The sequence below is a fragment of the Centroberyx gerrardi genome, chromosome 5 (genome assembly GCF_048128805.1).
Source record: "Centroberyx gerrardi isolate f3 chromosome 5, fCenGer3.hap1.cur.20231027, whole genome shotgun sequence".
Classification (NCBI taxonomy): domain Eukaryota; kingdom Metazoa; phylum Chordata; class Actinopteri; order Beryciformes; family Berycidae; genus Centroberyx; species Centroberyx gerrardi.
This window is the reverse complement of record NC_136001.1, coordinates 31,742,896-31,762,000: the sequence shown is the minus strand read 5'-3', so window position 1 is coordinate 31,762,000 and position 19,105 is coordinate 31,742,896. Positions and strand designations below refer to the sequence as shown.

At 44.7% G+C, this 19,105-nt stretch overlaps 1 protein-coding gene across 1 annotated transcript in view; it reads right to left on the bottom strand.

The window, feature by feature from the left end:
* Positions 1 to 3,461: 3,461 nt before the first annotated feature.
* The window catches only part of snrpe (small nuclear ribonucleoprotein polypeptide E), a 90,959-nt gene continuing 75,315 nt past the window's right edge, over positions 3,462 to 19,105 (bottom strand). Inside the window, exon 6 of the mRNA XM_078283916.1 lies at positions 3,462 to 3,474. The gene's annotated coding sequence lies outside the window, so the exon portion shown is untranslated. The remainder of the gene's footprint in view (positions 3,475 to 19,105) is intronic.

The following is a 19,105-nucleotide window of genomic DNA, read 5'->3' as shown; positions in this document are numbered from 1 at the left end:
CTTTATTTGCCACATTTACAGGAGTCTGAGTCTGTGATATGGGTGCAGGGACAAATTTCAAAATGTCATGTATAGCTGTAAATGTATTTGATAAGGATATATTTTATAAGGTCATTTTTTTTATAGTGCATGTCTGCACATCTACATATTTTTTGCACATCCTGTATTTATTCTGTGAATTAACATATTTTTTAATATTAGCAGATTTATCGTCTGTTATACAGTACATTATATAGGTCATATATTCATTTATTCTCATATTGAATATATTATAATGTTTTTTTCACATTTGCATATTCTAGTCTTGTAGTTGTGCCAGTTGTATTATGTTTAAATACCCCCGATTTGTTTTTATCTCTATTTATATCCTATTTTTTCTTATTATCTTCCTATTATTTGCTGCTGCAATTTCCCCATGGGGATCATTCAAGTTCCCTCTCATCTAATATAATCTAATGTAATCTAATGAGTGGCTTATTTGTACTTACCTGAAACATCAGTACTGGTATGTTTCCCTTAACCTCCAGAATGGTGATGGAGGAGCTGGAATGCAGTCGTCACCATCGGTTACCTCTGCTCCAATGGCCAATATGCTGTTTGAATGGGAACACAAAAGAGACCGGCCTAAAGACGGCTTTACCCATATCTCATAAAACACATCTGGCCTTATGGACACTGACTACACACACACTCACACACACCAGCCAGGGCCCGGTTACCTGGCTACAGCGGCGGGAATCCCAGGGGACAATGGCAGTATATGGGCGTGTGTGAGAGAGAGATGGCGGGTTTAGTGAGGGCAAGGCATGTCTTAATGGTCTTTAGTGTCCACTCTACACCGCACTTTTATGACCTTGTCCTGTGGGGTTCAGAGCTGCCGTCCTTTATATTCACGTGAAATTTACAGCTCTAATACAAATGGGCAGCTGGGACTGACACCCCGGTCACACGCTGCCAAAAAGACACCCGGCCCCTCCATTCACAAAAATTCCTTTTAGGCACCATCACCGCATATCTGTCCATCCCAGCCCAGATCGAACCAGACCAGGAGAACCAGTCTCAGCCGGACAAGACCAAAGCAAACCAGAGCAAACCAGCACAGACCAGACTTGCCATCTCACATGGCATGGTGTCCCAAGCATTTTGATGTTGAATAGTTGCTGATACGAATATCACACTATTTCTGAGTGCATCACACAGCCATCAGTGCAGAAGTTCTCTCTCTGTCTTGGATCAGACACAAAATACAGTATGAACTTTATTTCCCACTTTGCCCAGAAAGAAAAATAGGTTATTGTGCTACAGATTAATAATTATCATGCACAAAGTACATGCACTATGCGATGCTGTATGGGTAGTAGCACAATATCAGCTGAAGAGAAGGAGAGGATGGAGATTGATGATGCTATGCTCCGTAGTGTTAGCATTCTTCACTGGCAGCCCTTTCAGGATCTGGCGTTTCCAGATCGTTTAGTCTTTGTAAGGCCCATTTACAGCCATGGCTGACAAGAAGGCAGTTTTATGCAGCGCGGTAGTCATTATTAATAGTTTCATTAGACCAAATTGACAGCAGACATCTTGTCCCACTTGTTCCTTACACGAGTACCCTGCCTATACATGTTGATATGTTACCATTGAATGAGGCCAAATGCGTCTCTGATCACCTCCAGAGCCGATTTGGGTGATCAGATCTTCAATTCATCGTCGGTGCATTTACCCCTGGATTTGACATGGTGTTTGCTCTATCCGATTACACTGCGATCACCTAGGTGGCATCGTAACACCAGGTGGAAAGGGGATAGATGACTCAGTTCACAGTCAGTACTTCCGAAACTCGCCCTTTCTCTCCACGTTCTGGCGTGTCAGTCCTGAAGGGTTAAAACAGCCCGTCTCCAGTTACTGGGTCAGTGCTCTAACCACAAGAGCGCTGCTGTTGCCTGGAATGAGGTTTTGATACATATGATTCAGAATATTGTTGCCAGCATGCAAAGCTGTACACTTACTGAAACAGCTGCAACCTCAGTGAATATTTAAATGTGCGACATTAGCATAATTACCACACATAAACAAGACCAACGCCTAGAAAATCACACATTTTACATTGTGAGCCACCGGTTCCGATCTGGAGGGAAATCTGCTGGATTGCTTTACGGCACAAAACAGGAAGAGGGCGCTGTTCTTCCAGAGCAAACGGAGCTAAAGCTTTCAGAGTTTCTGGCAACGGCCGATGGTGGAAGGAGTGAAAGACCGATGGAAAAATCACTTCCAACATGTTGATCCTCTTCAGGGAGGGGGAGGAGGGGCAGGAAGCACCGGGGCTTATGGGAAATGTGGTCTTAACTTTGAGAAGCACTAGCACTAATAATACCATTGGTGTAAGACAGAGGCTACCAATCATCTCAACCATAGTGTCATTTGATTACAGTAGTTATACCATGGTGTCACAATTAATTTTACAGTAATATGTTGATGTCTCAGAAAGTCTCATTGCCAAGCTCCACACAGTCAGTTAGTGATGAAAAAGCTTTGTAGCAGCAGGTGTATCCTGCTGTTGCCACAAAATGGGGGGAACTCTCACCCATCCAACTCTGAAAATACTGCTTAAGATGGTCTTGTTTGCTGCATCAAATACTGCGTGATTGATAAACATGTGCACGGCTGTGTGCCACAGTCCCTGGTGCAGCAGCCACTGTGACTGTCTGAACTGTAGTTGTACACGTCACCACAGACAGGTAGAGGCTCCTGCATGCCTCAGGACACCATAAGCTTGTGGTCAATGAGTTTAATATGATTCCATGGACGTGCATGCTGGAGAAAAGGCTGTATTGTACCCTACTCCTGAACAAGCACACTTTTCCCACAGAGCTCAAACACACACACACAAGTACACACACACACACACACACGCGCGCACTCGCTTACGGTTTTCCCACAGTGCTCGGCACTCCCGGGGGAGTAAATTGCGGTAATCCAGGGCAGCGGATTCAGACGCAGCAATTACACCAGAGAGAACGGCTTGGGAACCTACACACACACACACACACACACACACACAGACATACACACACACACACACATACATACACACACACACTATTGTCATAGTATAACATGTTGTATGCACACGTGCATTCACACAGAATACATAGCATTGAAAGACAAACACAAATATGAACACTTTCTTTTGCTCTGTCTGTCTGCTTTTTCTCTCTCTCACATGCATATGTATGTGTACACACAACCACACACATGCACACACAAACACACACCAAAACACATACATAAACACACACACACAGAGACACATACACACATGCTGTGCTGAGCGGCCATCCGCCTGTCAACACTGCAGCAAATTAACTGACATCAAACACCAGGGAGCACAGGCTTAGACATGTAGGGGACACAACCTCACTGAGAGAAAAGGAGGGAGGAGAGGTGGAGGAAGAGGGGGTGGAGATGAGGGTGGAAAATAGGTAGAGAAGGAGAAGATGAGGAAAATGAGGTAGAGAGGACAAGAGAGAAGCAGGGATGCTGAAAGAGCTGAGAAATATAAGGCTCCATGCTAATGCTTTAGCATACACTATGTTGAGTGATAGTGCTCCATGCTAACACTTTAGCACTATGTTGAGTGATAGTGCTCCATGCTAACACTTTAGCACTATGTTGAGTGATAGTGCTCCATGCTAACACTTTAGCACTATGTTGAGTGATAGTGCTCCATGCTAACACTTTAGCACTATGTTGAGTGATAGTGCTCCATGCTAACACTTTAGCATACACTATGTTGAGTGATAGTAGGCTCCATGCTAACACTTTAGCACTATGTTGAGTGATAGTAGGCTCCATGCTAACACTTTAGCATACACTATGTTGAGTGATAGTGGGCTCCATGCTAACACTTTAGCATACACTATGTTGAGTGATAGAGGCTCTATGCTAACACTTTAGCATACACTATGTTGAGTGATAGTGGGCTCCATGCTAACACTTTAGCATACACTATGTTGAGTGATAGTGGGCTCCATGCTAACACTTTAGCATACACTATGTTGAGTGATAGTAGGCTCAATGCTAACACTTTAGCATACACTATGTTGAGTGATAGAGGCTCTATGCTAACACTTTAGCATACACTATGTTGAGTGATAGAGGCTCTATGCTAACACTTTAGCATACACTATGTTGAGTGATAGTGATAGCATGGTGTCTATGTTATTGCTTAACGGATAAGTTAAATTGAAATGAGTTAAAGTTAAATGAGAGAGTAGGTTTTCTTCCATTAGACTCTGGGATCCCTCTCTCTTTCTCTCTCTGTTTCTCCTTAAAAAAAAAACCATCACTCAGGAGACTGAAGAGTATCTACCCCTAACGTCATGGTAAACCTGCCGTAAGTTTTATAAATGAGCCCCTTAGTGTAATGTAAGTTCAAAATGGCCACCATGGGAATAAGGTCCATTGTGTGTGCATGCTATTTATAGTAGACTTATAGCTTAAAATAATTTCTTTGTGGAAAGGTATAACGCTGCTTATGGGCTGGCCATTGAATATGCAGGCAGGCTTTCGGAGTAACTTGCAGTCCAAAAGTCAATGGCAGTCATTTTACATTAGCAAATAATATACATTTAAATATGTTTTCCTGACCCCAAGGTTGGTAAAGTCTGCCCTTACTGTAGAAACAGCCCAGTGCACCAGTCCACCTTTATTCAGTAGCCTACGAGGAGGCCTCTTCTGTATGTCATTATGTCTGTGTCATTATTGATGTAGGCTACTGTATGTGTGCATGTGCAATTGTCTTATGAAACAGCTGGGACATCAGTCCTCTGGGTTAAAAACAAGACACACACACACAAGGTTCAGCCTCATTAACCATAATGACATCAGGTAAAGGGTTGGGGTGCACTGACAAACTTCTGAATATGATATGGAGTCTGCAGGAGACAAAGAGGGGAGGGAAGGCTGTCAATAGTCCCAGCTGCTTCTTATTCAACTACTAACCACTGTACACGTGCAGCCTTCACCCAACACCTGCCGCCTGACAGCTGCCAAGGTTATTACTGCTATAAAAACTAAATTAAACCTATGGCTAAGATTAAAATGAGGCATGAAAAAGTACTCTGGTAAACTGAAACAAAAATTGCTGTGCTTAAAGCAGTTATTAGGCCTATAGATGATGAAGCTACATGTAGTCGCCGTTTTGTGTAAAGGCCCTAAACATAATAATTGACCATAAAGTAGTAACTGCCCATAATGTAAATGTAATAAAATCCATAACATAATAAAATCTTAACGTAATAGCTTTTTTTTGCCCATAACAATAACTTCTCACGTTATTGCTAGTTTATTGCAATCATCACAGCAAGTGAATATTTAATTCTGCCAGTAGAAATGATAAAACTCTATACAGATGCTATACAGATATCACAGCAAAACTGTAAACTATATGTAATATCCTAAAGGAATATATTAAAGTGATATCATAGGAGAATCAGTAGTACCATAAGGTCTAACCAACAGCTACAGTGGCAGTGTGTAATAATCTTTAAAGAGTTTTTTATTTATGCCTGCAATCATTCATTTTGTTTCAGTAGAATTTTTCAATTGGTGATATCTGATTTTGGAATGAAACTGTTCAGTATGTAGGAGTGACTTTAACCATCTTTCTCAACTGCTACACATGCCTGTACTGTGTTTTGCAACAGTAGCGGTTCAACCCCCATAGACCAGATTTGACAGATCAGAAAACACTCCCTACACCGAACATTTTGGCTTGCAACCCCCCCCAAAAAAATAAAGCCATGCCTGCAGTGACCCCTTGTTGGAAGTGTGAACCTGTACGATGGTGAAGTTCGATTCGTATGATAAAGGAATTCATCACAAAGATTACAAACATGCAAATAAATAAATGTGTATATTAGAGATAAATTTCATATTACCCTTGAGAGGTGTGATCACTCCAAAACACAATATCCTACTGTCCCAATGAAGCCTAACTACAGCAATTGACTTTACATGGAGCTTAATCTTCCATTAATAACTGAGATAATAGCCCAGTCAGAATAAATATGCATCCTGGTGGCTCAGTGGTCTAAGGTGTGTACCATGTAAACACGCATGTAGTTTGTGTATAGAATCAGGTACTGTGTGAAGCATTTAATAAAGAGACAAAAGCAGGTTTAGAGTTTTAATTTAAAACATGCTCATTCACGTATACAGTGGATCTTTTTTTGTCTTTTTTTCTTTTTTGGTGGGCTCACACCTGCTGTATGTCACTACATGGGAATTATGCTCAGTTTAAACTTGCGTCAGTTAACCATCCAGGCGGCGGAGGAACAGAAGTTTAGACCCTACTGCTTTGTGTAGGGCGGCGTAACAGGCAGCCAATCAGCAGCCTGTTCGATAGAGAGCCATTGTTTTGGTTTGATTTGATTGATCTCATGGTCAGAGAGAGCGTACGGTGGTCAGCAGGGACCAAGTTTGAAAACAGGCAAAAACCAAAGACTACAACTGAGGAATTCAAATGTTATCGTCTCAAAAACGTCACCGGCCAGTGTGGCGGGTTTTAGAAAAACTTTTGAAATTACTTTCGACCGACCGACCGACCGACCGACCGACCGACCGACCGACCGACCGACCGCCGACCGACCGCCGACCGACCGACCGACCGACCGCCGACCGACCGGGTCAAAGACAAGCCCAACACTGGCCTGATAGCTGGACCAGTGCAGGCCAAGGCTTACTGGCTGCTGCTACCAGTTAGCAACAGTCTCTGGACACCGCTAGCTTTACAGCTGCTAATTTGTAGGACTAACTGGGAGCACTGACAGCTGTACAGTGTGTGTGTGAGTATGTGTGCGTGTGTGTGTGTGTGTGTGTGTGTGTAATTAGGACCCTTGACAGGTACATATTAGCGCTGTAACTGATCTCAGGGGGTGTTTTCCTGTCTGTCAGGGTCTGCTGCTTAGAGAAAGCTCAGTCTAGCATAGCGCTAGCATGCTAACCTCTCTATGTCCCTCCATCTATCTCTATCACTCTCTGACACGCACACACACACACACACACACACACACACACACACACACCTCCTCTCTCCCCTCTCTCTGTCTGCTGGGAGCATTTTAGCCTTGCATTGTGATAACATACATTAGGTTTGGTCAGTCTCTTTGCTAAGTGCTGAGCTCCAGCTGCGTTGTGTCTCCTCCCCTGTTCTGTCCTTCACTGCACAGCTGGATCCCCTCAGTGTGTGTGTGTGTGTGTGTATGCTTGTGCACTTGTGTGTGAACGTATGTATGGTTTGTGCGCATATTTGAGTGTGTGTGGTTTCTGAGTGAACGAGTGCATGCATGCTAATTTGTGTGTGAAGCTATAGTTTGTGTGCATAAGTATGGTTTGAGTGTGGTTAGTGAGTGTGTGCGTGTGTGTGTGTATGGTTTGTATATGGGTGTGTGTTTGCTTTGTGAGTGTGCGTGTGTGTTTGTGTGGGCATATTGTGTGTGTGTGTGTCTGTGGTTTGTATCTGTATGTATGGTTTCTGTGCATGGCTGTAGGTATGGTACAAGCGTGTGTGTGTGTGTGTGTGTGATTACAGAGTTAGAAGTCCTCAGGCTCTGACACTTGTTTGTTTTATCACTGAGTCATGTTGCTGCTCTGAGGCAGTGGGTTTAACAGCCACTCAGACGTTAACGGCTGAGACACACTCTAATGATTTATGCCCTGGACTGAATGGCTTTGTGTTTTACAGCGTCTTCACAAAGAAGCACATGTCCACATTATCTGCTCAGATATTTCTTACAGGTGCTACATGTATCATTTTAAACATGATAGAGATTGGTTGCCTCTATCTCACACCAGTGGTATTGTTAGTGCGAGTGTTTCTCCACATTAAGACTACATTTCCCACAAACCCTGTTGCCTCCTGCCCTTCTCCCCCTCCCTGAAGAGGATAAACATGTTGGAAGTGATTTTTCCATCGATCCTTTCACTCCTCCACCACCATCTGCCGTTACCAGAAACTCTGAAAGCTTTAGCTCTGTCTGTGTTGGAAGACTGTTTTGTGTTCTTACTGTTTTGTGCCATAAAGCAACTTCAGTTTATAGATGAGTTTCCGAGCAACGTCACATTAGCACGCGCATCTCAGGGGCGGAAAGGCTACCGGTAGCCACTCAGTTCACGTTAGTTAGTTAGTAATCTGAGTTCCCAGAAGCGATAGCAAAGATTTTAGTTTAGTAAGTGGCCATATATTTGAATATCATGCCTCGCAGTTGCACCCTAGACTGGAAAGAATAAAAGCAACCCCCGAAATCAGCAGTTACAGTAGGGTCCCAGCTGCAGCCCCGGAGAAGCCCCTGGCCTGGCATAGCGCACTTATCCGGGTCTGCAGCTGGGTGCTGCTGAAGTAGCAATCCAGCTAACTTAGTTATAGCTTCATAGTAAGCCTCCTGGTTGACACTTACCCGGCCATACATGTACAATTTGCCTTTTTCAGTACATACACCCATGCATCACAGGGCTTTGCCTTCACACTGTGACGCTGGCTGGGTAAGACCTCTGCTGTCTTTTGTATACGCTAGACTTTTCAATCAGATACATGTCTGGCCATTGGATGGGTGGCCACTTGGCCATGTCTGCAAGCCATTCATCAACTGATTGAATAAGGGTCCGCAGTCATTCACCAGTACTTAAAACAAGTTTTTCTATATAATCTGCGCGATCAGAGTCTGACAATCTAGCCAGGTACGCCATTGTTGTCCATTTGTTTGTTGTTATCAGTGCGAAAATGACAGCCAAGTTGCTATAGCTCTGATAGCCACAGCAGCAGATTTCCTGCCAAATCTGACCTGGTGGCTCACAATGTAAAATGCAGTGTAGAGGCTGACAATCTTCTCATAGATGATCTTGTTTGTTTACAGTAATCACACTTATGTCTCAAAATGTTAAAATGCTACACATAGCACCTTTAAATTACTTTCCTTTATACATGATTCCTATTGATCATTGCATTTCTGCAACATGAAAGTTTGAGAGGTGTATTCCAGACAGGGAAAGTCACTTTACAGGAATATAGCAGAGTGTATTTAACTTCTTTCACACATTCATTGCATTAAATGGTTGTTTTCAGCGGTTTTTCTCCACAGCAAGCCCAGCTGTGGAAACTATACTAACTCTTCTGAGCAACATTAACAAACCAGGAAGGAACAAAAACTTTAGGTCATGGAAGCACGCCGGTTTAGTGATGGAAAGTCATGGAAAAGTCATGGAACTTTACATCAGGGCCACAATGGGAACTCTGTATATATAGATATATATATATCTATATATACTGTATGTCTGATGTACACAAAAAAGATGAGTATCAGTAATGTTTGTATAGCAGAGGTAAAAATACCCAGCACTTTCTCTCTCATTATTCATTTTCTGGAGGAGTTTTTTAGCCACTTGGTATGTTGAGCGGAGATATAGCAGAGTTTTATATGGGCCTTTTGCCATAGCACTCTGAAAATAGCCTGACACACACACACACACACACACACACTAGACTAGACACACACACTCCTAGACTCTAATCCAACATCAACACATAGATACGTCTCAGTGATCACGGACGATTGGAAGGGTCCTGCTTGGTGGGGGTCGCAACGACAAGCTTTCCATCATCTGACCATTTTTAGATCAGGAAACCAGTGTTAGGACTACCGGCACTGGATGCAAACACACACACACACACACACAAACCACAAACACACACACATACAAACGCATACACTGATCCTGGGGTTACTGTACACACAAGCTGTCCTGCAGGGCGGACGCTGACTGAGACACCTCTCCCTGCTGGTGATAGACTTTCTGTTGGCGTTATTCACACCAACACACACACACACACACACACACACACACACACACACACACACACACACACATGCACCTTTCCCAGAATAGGAATGGTTTTTAATCACGGTTTTGGAGCGTCGTCAGGTCTGTTATTAGAGTAAATTACCTCCCGGATTGGTTGGAAGGGCACACTTACACACACAGACACACACTTACACACAGATACTGTACTTACACACACTTACACCCCCCCCCACACACACACACACACACACACACGCGCGCGCGCTGGCCGGTTGGATCGGTACGGGGGCACGGCCACCCGTGAGTGGGCTTTCTGTAGAGGCAGCCTGTTTACTCTGTAATGGAAGCTGAACAGTCATAGATGATGAATTACAAGCCTGCGTTCGTCCTCTCCCTCTGTCTCACTTTCTCTCTCTAACTCTCTCTCTCTCTCTCACACAAACACACACACATGCACACACACACACACACACTTAAGAGTGTCACTGGCCCAGTTTCAGCCTGTCTTTCAATACGGAGGAAGATACTAGCAGTGCTCACTCAGCCACACCAACAAGTGTGTATTGGATAGAAAACTCACTGATATGTGCGCATTTACACACACACACACACACACACACACAGTCTTACTTAAGTCACTTTTGGGGTATTTACATAGACTTACATTCATTTCCTGGAGACTTACCCTAACCCTAACCATAACCACTACTTGCCTAAACCTAACCCTTAACCTAACCTTAACCACTGACCCAAAAATAAGCTTTTTACCAATTGTGGACACGGCTTTTGTCCCTAATTGCACAAGCTGTCCCACACACACACACACACACACACACACACACACACACACACACTGCCATTCAACTGAGCTGAGGAGATCATGGCAGATGACAAATGCTATCTAAATCATAAAGGAATACTGGTAAAGAAGTGCTCTGATTAACTTACAATTAATGAGACAAGAAGATTGGCAGCAGTTTCACTTCTGTGTCCAATAAAGCTTAATCAGCAGTAGGGTTTGACTGATATAGGCCTTTTATTACAAATAATGTATTGGCCAGTCATGTCGTCCACCTCCAGGATGATGGAGGTTCTTCCTTAAGGCCCTCGGAGCTGCCAACCCACCTCAGCACATTTCATTAGTATGGATTTCAGTGGAGAGTTTAAGTGTCTGATGGTCTAAATGCTGTTTGAGAGGCAGGACAGGAATAACATTCCTCTGGGAAATGCTCGACAGCAGCTTCAGTCCATGCTGACAACCGTGCATTCTTGAAATGGTGCACTGTGTTTTAGAATGGGTTTTGTGGGTTCAGAGGATGTGGAACTGACTCAGCATGTAAAAAGACTATTTAATACTTACAAAAATGTGTGAAAATGGAACTTTATCTGGGTTTTCTTTATGTTTATGTAACCAGGTCACTCCCACTGAGATGAGGAATCTCTTTTTTAGTCAAGAAAGCAGCATGAAGACAAACAAAAGTTGAAGCCTAACAACAGGCACTGATGTAAAGTCAAAATGCAGTCAAATTTATATAAAAGAGAGAATAAAGTAAAATTTTAGTAGTCTAATATCAGCAGGGACATAGGTCAAACCTATTTAAATCTTGACCAAACAAAGCAAAGATCCTTCATTTTCAGTTTAAACTCTCCAAGAGAAAATCATTTCACAGTGAGAGGGAGCAGAATACATAATGGCACTTTTTCAGTTTTCAGTTCTTAATTCAGTTCTGACCCACTAAGATCTTTTAGAGATATAAGCAGACCCAGAGTCACATGTAACGATTACTTAACTATACTGTATGCTAAAGCGTTAGCATGTGCACCAGACTGAGCTATCTACCGGAGACACAGAGGTGATTTTGGTGCCAATCCTCTTGTCCCATACTGGATAAGGAGACCAATGGGACGAGCTCCTAAAAAGTCGGTGTAGTGCTTTAAGCGGAGCGTTAGGTAATGTTTGAACACTGGATGTTTGAGCCCAGTCACTCCCTGTCAACCTGGAAACACTCCCATCATTGAACAAGCTCTACTAATCCCCTACCACCGTATGAGGGCAAGAGACACCCAATCTGTCTGTGTGTGTGTGTGTGAGAGAGAGTGTGTGTGTGTGTGTGTGTGTGTCCCTGCCTGAGGACCATTGGGATTTCCCTCTTTAATTAATTCAGGATTTGTCCGGGGCACGGGGTCAGACGTGGAGAGAGAGGCAGCGGCATTTTCTCATGTAAAACCTTGAGGCCTAGGTGTGTGTGTGTATGTGTGTGTGTGTGTGTGTGTGTGTGTGGAGGTGTGTGTGTGGGTGGGGGTTGAAGAAAGAGAGAGAGGAGGGAACATAAAGCAAGGAAGAGAAAGAGAAAGACATGGAGAGAAGAAGTTTGTATATCTGTGTGTGTGTGTGGGGGGGGCGTAAGTAGGCGCTCTGGTGAGTAACAATTCCCTCATTTGCCCTCGTCACACACACTCACACACGAGTACAAGCGCACACACACACACACACACACACACACACACACACACACAATATCACTGATTACGTGCCGTTATTCTCTCCATCAATTATTACTGTATATGATCATCATTTGTGTGTGTGTGTGTACAATGAGTGAGCAGGTATGCACACACACACACACACACACACACACACACAAACACACACACGCAACCTGCTCACTCATTGTAAGTCGCTCTCGATGAGATTAAAACGTAAATGTATCTGACTGTGTGTTTGACAGTGTAACTGTGTGTGTTTTTGCAGTTTTTTATTGTGTGTGTTTCTGCACATGTTACCATGAGTGTGTGTGGCCTCCTCGGTCCTGTCCAGTCCTATTCCCTCCGTGTGTGTGTGTGTGTGTGTGTGTGTTCCAGAGATGTGGAGGGATCACCTATTAAGGGAAACTCTGCGGACCAGGAGGAAGTGCAATAAAACACTGCAATGCAAATATACACAGCAAGAACGGCCCGTTAGCGCAAGTGTGTAGGCGTGTGTGTGTGTGTGTGTGTGTGTGTGTGATGTGTGTGCATACGTGTGCTCACATGAGTGTATGTTCATGCGTACATGTAATGGAGCATGTATGTGTGTGAGTGTAGAAGTGTGTTATTGCGTACTTGTGCCCATGCAGGCTTGTGGGTGTGTGTGTGTGTGTGTGTGTGTGTGTGTGTGTGTTTGTGTAAATGCATGTGTGTATATGCATGCATGTATGTGTCTATTAGTATGAATGTACAGTATGTATGCATTTGTGCATGCAAGTGTATGCATATATTTGTGTATACTGTATATGTGTGCATGTGTGTGTGGGTGTCAATGTGTGCATGCATGTATGTGTTTGTGTCCATGTGTATATATTTTGGTATTTTTGCACGTGCGTCGATGCATGTATGTGTGTGTGTACATGCCTGTGTGTGAGTGCGTGTGTGTGTGTGTGTGTGTGTGTGTGTGTCCAGGCTTTTATTCCAGAGTATGTTCCTGCTTCAACCCTGCGGCATTTCCCTGTAACTCTGGAAGGATTGGAGCAGAGAATGACTAGTATGGGACTAATTCACCTCAGATAGCAATGCAGAGTCCCTATTACCATAATACTGCAACTCATCAACTCAGCTCAGATGTGTGTGTGTGTGTGTGTGTGTGTGTGTGTGTGTGAGGGAGCTAAACGTGTGTGTCTGAACGCTCGTCTCATTTCAACATGTTTAGTTTCACTTCAGCGAGCTAAAGGTGTCCACCCCGCTTTTGCAATTCCCACGAAGTCCCTGTCAACCCCTTTTATGATGGATACACACACCCTGGCACACACACACACACACACACACACAGAGACACACACACACACGCATACACGCGCTGTCTGCACTGTTTCTGGATATTCTAATGATTCATAGGGAGTAGCTGAGTGTTATTACAGTTTGGAGGGCTCTCACTCGTCAAAATGGCCCCTGGGTGCACACGTGTTTTCGAGGTCTGTGTGTATGTGTGTGTGTATGCGTGTGTGTGTGTGTGTGTGGATTTCCAGCACTGTGACATTTCTTAGACTAACATGAGTCAGTCAGTAAGAATTTCAAAAGTCTTTATGAGTGTGTGAGGCTCATTTGTTCTGCGGAGAGAGAGCCCGGCGAATGAGAGCGGTATGTTTTCGTGTGTGAGAAAAGGAGTGTGTGAACGTGACGTGTGTGTGTGTGTGTGTGTGTGTGTGTGTGTGTGTGTGTGTGTGTGTGTGTGTGTTGTAATGGTTTAAATGATTGAAATGAAATGCATGAAACATGGAGCGCGGCGGCAGAGATTTCTCATCATCTGACAAAGTCATTTTGGCTGTAAAGTGTTCAGCGCTTGTGATTTTTACTAGTGAGAGAAATGTTTTTTTGCCCTCCAGAAGAAAAATGTGACCCATTATTTCATGACGGAGTGTAATGTAAGAACGGTTATGAGAGCCGGCTCGCAGTGCAGCACTTCCAATTGAGATGTTTTGCATTAAGCAGGCAGGTGTGTGTGTGTGTGTGTGTGTGTGTGTGTGTGTGTGTGTGTGTGGTTAACAGGAATGTGCTGGGTGCAGTAATTGAGAGATAAGATCGTGCAGAAGGCTTGGGTGCTGACAGACACTCAGAGAGGAGATGAGACAGAGAGAGAGAGAGAGAGAGAGAGAGAGAGACAGAGAGAGAGAGAGAGAGAGAGAGAGAGAGAGAGACAGAGAGAGAGAGAGAGAGAGAGAGAGAGAGAGAAATACAGAGATAGAGAGAGTTCCCAGTTCTGCTCCTCCATTTCCAGTAGCTGCATCTGTCAGGTGTGCTCCCAGTGACCCACTTACCTGCGGGTACTATCGCTGACAGCACACACACACACACACACACACACACACACACACACACACACACGAACAATCAATAGAGGCATCAATCATTATATATTATTTCGGCAATACCTGCCAAGTTGTTAAATTTAATTAATTCCAGTTTGTCCCATTGTGACTTGGCTTGTCATGAAAACAGATCACACTGTCGCTCCATTGGCCAATAGCCTAGATCTGTTTATTTTTTTTATGAATCGCTGATTGACAACCAATAACCAGTTCATGGAAGCTTTTGCATTTGCTGTTCTAAACACCTTGTGCCGGCTAGGTGCACAGGAAGTGATGCGTTTTATGTTTAGAATGAATAGAAGAAGAACTGGGTAGTTAGCATGAGACTCAAAGAAACTCAAACTGCATCAACAGACCATCCAAGCTCCGCCCACACTGTTTGATTGACAGGTGATCTCTGGGAAGTGTAGTGCAGAAACACCACAGCGACGAGCGCTGAGCACCAAAGATGGAGACTAACTCCATTTTAATATCCCGGGGTAACAGTGTGTTTTTCTCCAATGATATCGTAGCATGCCAAAGAAATGGGTGTCAGTAGTCGGGGTCCGTATGTGTGTGTGTATATTTTTGTACACACACACATTTTGCTCCGTGATTGCCTGATCCCATCGACTCCGGGACGTTTCCCTGTAGATGGGAAAAGCGGATGTGTGAATTGGAATAATGATTTTCCAAACGGCGAGAGTAGATGTGGGATATAACCCGTTAGGATACACAGGGGAACGCTAAAGGAGGGTTTTGCTGTTGAGCTGCATCCAAGCACACTTCCTTCTCTTATTGGACCCACTAGAGTGTGTGTATACGTGTGTGTGTGTGTGTGTGTGTGTGTGTGTGTGTGTGTGTGTGTGTGTGTAAATGTCCAGCGGGGCTGTTCTAGTTAATGTGACCAGGGGTCAGGGAGACGGTGGGTTATGAAACTTAATTCTCCTCGTAAACCGACTCATTTCCACCCTCACATGTAGCGCACACAGGGAAGATATTGAGATTGAGGGAATAAGGAGGGAGGGAATAAGGGAGGAAGAGAGCCAAGGACTAAGGAAGGGAAGGGGGGAAGGGACCAAGGGAGGGAAGGAGGGATAAGGAAGGGAACGAGGGAGAGAGGGAATAAGTAAGGGAATAAGGGAGGGAGGAAGGGGACAGAGGGAGTAAGGAACAGAGCAAGGGAGGGATTAAGGCAGGGAAGGAGAGAATAAGGAATGGAGGGAGGGAAAGAGGGAATAAGGAAGAAATGGAGGGAGGGAATAAGGAAAGAAAGTGATGGAGCGAAAAAGGAAGGGGGAGGGAGGGAGGAAGGAAGGGAACGAGGGAATAAGGACAAAAAGGAGGGAGGGAGGGAGTAAAGAAAGAAGTGAGGGAGGCAATAAGGAAGCAAGGAAATATGGAGGGATTGAAGAAGGAAGGGAGTGAGTTAGGGAAGGAGGGCAGGACTAAGGAAGTGAAGAGAGAAGGAATAAAGTAGGGGAAAAGACTGTGGGAGGGAGGTAATATGAAATGATGGGAGGAAGGGAATAAGGAAGGGAGCGAGGGAAGGAATATTGAAGGAAAGGACGGAGGTAATAAGGAAGGGAGTGAGGGAGTAAGGAAGGTAGTGAGGGAATGAGGAAGCAGGTAAGAAATATGGAAAATAGCTAAAGAACAAGGGAATGATGGAGGGAATAAGGAGGAGAGTGAGGGAGGTAATAAGGAAGGGAAGGAAGGAGGGAATAAGGAAGGGAAGGAGGGAGGGAATAAGGAAGGGAGTGAGGGAATAAGGAAGGTAGTGAGGGAATGAGGAAGCAGGTAAGAAATATGGAAAATAGTGAAGGAAGAGAGCAAAGAAGGGAACTAGGAAGGGAGTGAGAGAGGGAAAAAGGAAGAGAGCAAAGGAGGGAATACGGAAGGGAGTGAGGGAGGGAATAAGGAAGGGAGCAAAGGAAGGAAAAAGGAAGGATCGAGAGGGAATATTGAAGGGAGATAGGGAATATGGAAAAGAGTGAGGGAGGTAAGAAGGAAGGGAAGGAAGTAAGGAACATTGAAGGGAAGGAGGGAGGGAATATGGAAATGGGAGGTAATAAGGAAGGGAAGGAAGGAGGGGATAAGGAAGGGAGCGAGGGAAGGAATATTGAAGGGAAGGAGGGAGGTAATAAGGAAGGGGTGAGGGAATGAGGAAGCAGGGAGGAAATATAGAAAATAGCAAAGGAAGAGAACAAAGGAGGGAATAAGGAAGAGAGTGAGGGAGGGAAAAAGGAAGGATCAAGAGGGAATATTGAAGGGAGGGAGGGAATATGGAAAAGAGTAAGGGAGGTAAATAAGGAAGGGAAGGAAGTAAGGAACATTGAAGGGAGCAAGGGAAGGAATATTGAAGGGAAGGAGGGAGGTAATAAGGAAGGTAGCGAGGAAATAAGGAAGGTAGTGAGGGAATGAGGAAGCAGGGAGGAAACATGGAAAACAGCAAAGGAAGAGAGCAAAGGAGGGAATAAGGAAGAGAGTGAGGGAGGGGAAAAAGGAAGGATCGAGGAGGAATATTGGAGGGAAGGAGAAAGGGAATATGGAAAGGAGTGAGGGAGGTCATAAGGAAGGGAAGGAACATAGAGGGGAAGGAGGGAAGGAATATGGAAAAGAGAGGGAGGTAATAAGGAAGGGAGCGAGGGAGAGAATAAGGTAGGGAAGGAGGAATGGAATACGGAGGAAAGTGAGGGAAGGGGGGAAAAAGGAAGAAACAGAGGGAGGGAATAAGGGAAGGAGCAAGGGAGGGAGGGAGGAAGGAAGGGAGTGAGGGAGGGAATAAGGAAGAGAGTGAGGGAGGGAAAAAAGGAAGGATCAAGAGGGAATATTGAAGGGAGGGAGGGAATATGGAAAAGAGTAAGGGAGGTAAATAAGGAAGGGAAGGAAGTAAGGACCATTGAAGGGAGCAAGGGAAGGAATATTGAAGGGAAGGAGGGAGGTAATAAGGAAGGTAGTGAGGGAATGAGGAAGCAGGGAGGAAATATGGAAAACAGCAAAGGAAGAGAGCAAAGGAGGGAATAAGGAAGAGAGTGAGGGAGGGGAAAAAGGAAGGATCGAGGAGGAATATTGGAGGGAAGGAGAAGGGGAATATGGAAAGGAGTGAGGGAGGTAGTAAGGAAGGGAAGGAAGGAAGGAACATTGAGGGGAAGGAGGGAAGGAATATGGAAAAGAGAGGGAGGTAATAAGGAAGGGAGCGAGGGAGAGAATAAGGTAGGGAAGGAGGGATGGAATACGGAGGAAAGTGAAGGAAGGGGGGGAATAAGGAAGAAACGGAGGCAGGGAATAAGGGAAGGAGCGAGGGAGGGAGGAAGGAAGGGAGTGAGGGAGGGAATAAGGAAGGGAGCAAAGGAAGGAAAAGGGAAGGATCGAGGGAATATTGAAGGGAGATAGGGAATATGGAAAAGAGTGAGGGAGGTAATAAGGAAGGGAAGGAAGTAAGGAACATTGAAGGGAAGGAAGGAGGGAATATGGAAAGGGGTGAGGGAGGTAATAAGGAAGGGAAGGAAGTAAGGAACATTGAAGGGCGCAAGGGAAGGAATATTGAAGGGAAGGAGGGAGGTAATAAGGAAGGTAGCGAGGAAATAAGGAAGGTAGTGAGGGAATGAGGAAGCAGGGAGGAAAACAGCAAAGGAAGAGAGCAAAGGAGGGAATAAGGAAGAGAGTGAGGGAGGGGAAAAAGGAAGGATCGAGGAGGAATATTGGAGGGAAGGAGAAAGGGAATATGGAAAGGAGTGAGGGAGGTCATAAGGAAGGGAAGGAAGGAAGGAAAATTGAGGGGAAGGAGGGAAGGAATATGGAAAAGAGAGGGAGGTAATAAGGAAGGGAGCGAGGGAGAGAATAAGGTAGGGAAGGAGGAATGGAATACGGAGGAAAGAGAGGGAAGGGGGGGAATAAGGAAGAAACGGAGGGAGGGAGGGAATAAGGGAAGGAGCAAGGGAGGGAGGGAGGAAGGAAGGGAGTGAGGGAGGGAATAAGGAAGGGAGCAAAGGAAGGAAAAAGGAAGGATCGAGAGGGAATATTGAAGGGAGAGAGGGAATATGGAAAAGAGTGAGGGAGGTAAGAAGGAAGTAAGGAACATTGAAGGGAAGGAAGGAGGGAATATGGAAAGGGGTGAGGGAGGTAATAAGGAAGGGAGCGAGGGAGAGAATAAGGTAGGGAAGGAGGGATGGAATACGGAGGAAAGTGAGGGAAGGGGGGGAATAAGGAAGAAACGGAGGGAGGGAGGGAATAAGGGAAGGAGCGAGGGAGGGAGGAAGGAAGGGAGTGAGGGAGGGAATAAGGAAGGGAGCAAAGGGAGGTAATAAGGAAGGGAAGGAAGGAAGGAACATTAAGGGAAAGGAGGGAAGGAATATGGAAAAGAGAGGGAGGTAATAAGGAAGGGAAGGAAGTAAGGAACATTGAAAGGGAGGAAGGAGGGAATATGG